At 40.8% G+C, this 2737-nt stretch overlaps 1 protein-coding gene across 2 annotated transcripts in view; it reads left to right on the top strand.

Annotated features, from left to right (window-relative positions):
* The window catches only part of GABRD (gamma-aminobutyric acid type A receptor subunit delta), a 17814-nt gene that overhangs the window by 421 nt on the left and 14656 nt on the right, over positions 1 to 2737 (top strand). The gene's annotated exons all lie outside the window — the stretch shown is intronic.

The raw sequence follows: 2737 nt of genomic DNA, 5'->3' as shown, positions 1-2737 counted from the left end.
CCCATAGCTCCCGCTCCCACTTTTGCCCAGGGAAGTTCTCCATCTGAGGGCTATGACTGCTTGAGTGAGTGTTCAGTAGAAAAAGGGGTCTTGAGTGAAGAGTTTCCTCAATGTGCTCTGTGTTCCCTTCCTTTCTTTCTTTCTTTCTTTCCCTTTCTTCCTCCTTCCTTTCTTCCTCCTTCCTTTCTTCCTCCTTCCTTTCTTCCTCCTTCCTTTCTTCCTCCTTCCTTTCTTCCTCCTTCCTTTCTTCCTCCTTCCTTTCTTCCTCCTTCCTTTCTTCCTCCTTCCTTTCTTCCTCCTTCCTTTCTTCCTCCTTCCTTTCTTCCTCCTTCCTTTCTTCCTCCTTCCTTTCTTCCTCCTTCCTTTCTTCCTCCTTCCTTTCTTCCTCCTTCCTTTCTTCCTCCTTCCTTTCTTCCTCCTTCCTTTCTTCCTCCTTCCTTTCTTCCTCCTTCCTTTCTTCCTCCTTCCTTTCTTCCTCCTTCCTTTCTTCCTCCTTCCTTTCTTCCTCCTTCCTTTCTTCCTCCTTCCTTTCTTCCTCCTTCCTTTCTTCCTCCTTCCTTTCTTCCTCCTTCCTTTCTTCCTCCTTCCTTTCTTCCTCCTTCCTTTCTTCCTCCTTCCTTTCTTCCTCCTTCCTTTCTTCCTCCTTCCTTCCTTCCTTCCTTCCTTCCTTCCTTCCTTCCTTCCTTCCTTCCTTCCTTCCTTCCTTCCTTTTTCTAGCAGAGGACGCACTTCTGCCAGTTGAGCAGCACTTTCTTGGGTTAATCAAGAGGTGTTTTTAACAGGATGCCTGTGGAAGCCTTTTCCTGAGGGCACTTACTGTAAATTGGGGGCAATCACTTTTTGCAATGGCTCTGCACACCCAGCACAGCCTCATCCCCTTCCACAGCTCTGTAGGGGGCCTGCTTCAACATCAAACTCTTCCAGAAAACCCAGCACAACCAGTGGGTACTAACTGAACATCTTTGCTTAGGGCCTCCAGAGGCACAGTTCAAATCCCCAAAATACAGCCATTCCTTTCTAACGGCTTCATTAAGTCTCCTGAACTTGAGATAAGATGAAGAGACTGACAGAGACCTTACAGAAAACATTTGAAGAACACCAGCCATTTCTTAAAATAATAAATTGTAAAGATACGTGTTTGTAATTGTCAGTCACATTTTTTCTGAAGGTGTTAGCTAGGCAACCAGCTATGTTCTCTATATATTCTCTGCAGATCTGGAGGCTGTATGTGGAGAAAGCTTGCCATGATTATGCAATGAAAATAGAAGGGGGAGTAAAAAAGAACTTGCTGCATGTAAAAACATGCCTACATCATCCGGAGCAGAGATGGCTGTGGGATTAAAGGGGTCCTCCTACTTTATAGATATTATTAATAGCTTCAGAGGAGTGTAAGCAGCAAAGTGATAATTGTAGTAAGACGTATCCTTGCTGTTACAGTTTTTTGGAATTAATCAGTGAGATCTGTTTTTTTTTTTCACTGGGAAGGAAAAGGATCTTGAATTAGAGGAAGTGTCAAGTGAACTGCTCTTATTCAGGACTGACATAATGTTTTATTCTATGACCTTGAATCTGTTATCCAGGGTCAGATCCTGACACCCTCATGCTCTGAAGCAGAGAAATAACTGCTTATGTCCTAAGGGCACCCAGATCTTGCCCATAATTTCAATGATCCTGTTTCTCTCTCTGCACTTGGGCTAGCATTAAGTGTTCTGGTTGAAAAGTGGTGTTTGACTATGAAAGAAGAAAAAAAATGAATTTTAAGAAGAGGCAGCCTTCTCAGCATCTATCTTTAAGGTCTGTTTCTAGGCACAGCAACTGCCAGGATATGTGCAACCTGTAATTTGTTGGATAAATGCTTTTATATTTGGATTCATTGCCTAGTTACTTAACTTTCTTCCTCCAGTTACACAACAGTGATGAGTTTATTTTGTTAGAAATATACATACTCATGGCAGAGAGTAAGGCAAGGCAAATTCTGGCTTGTGAAATTCCAACTGTTCAATTTATAGCAGTTTTCCAAATATGTCAAAGTGTAAGACATTCAAGGGTCAAAGAAAGCTGCTCTGTTTAGTACAACAATTTTCTGAAGATTCAGGATTTAGCACGGCTATGGCAGAACATTGTTTCATCTTGTAAAAAGTGAGTAACCTTGCTTATGTGTGTATTTTTAAACAAAAAAATTTATTCTTGCATCAGTAAAATTACTCACACATAGATGATCTATGAAATAATTGCCCTTGTAATGGCCCAAGAAGCCCATTAACTTCCTTATTCTTCTTTGGAGTTCTGTGATATGATATTACATAGAATTATTTTTGGTAGGAGATACTTTTATGAAGAGTGGTATTTTATTAATACAGTGGTTTTATAATAACATGAAAAACTGGCAATAGCTACATGTTATTGCTCTGATTTTCTAAATGTCATGGGATCCATGGTTATGATGACAGAGGCAATCCAAGTTCACCACTAAGTTCTCTGCTTGTGAGTTCTATGGACTGTAAATTGACAAGTGTAAGCAAAAACACACTCAAAAAGGAAGAACATTTCAGTGAGTTCTGAACTCAGAGGTGGGACCTAAGACTTCCCAAAGGCAAAACTACCTATTGAAATAATGTTAAGGTTTGGCAGAGAGGGAAGTAGGCAATACATGTAGCCTGCTTCCTCAGAGCGTTTTTGAATATCCTTGAATATTTTGAATAACTGTGTCAGTGAAGGAGATCATCTGCTGAAACAC

This window comes from Antrostomus carolinensis, unplaced genomic scaffold (assembly GCF_000700745.2).
Source record: "Antrostomus carolinensis isolate BGI_N321 unplaced genomic scaffold, ASM70074v2 scaffold12053, whole genome shotgun sequence".
NCBI classification, from domain to species: domain Eukaryota; kingdom Metazoa; phylum Chordata; class Aves; order Caprimulgiformes; family Caprimulgidae; genus Antrostomus; species Antrostomus carolinensis.
The sequence above is the reverse complement of the archived record's forward strand: the minus strand, read 5'-3'. Positions and strand labels throughout refer to the sequence as shown.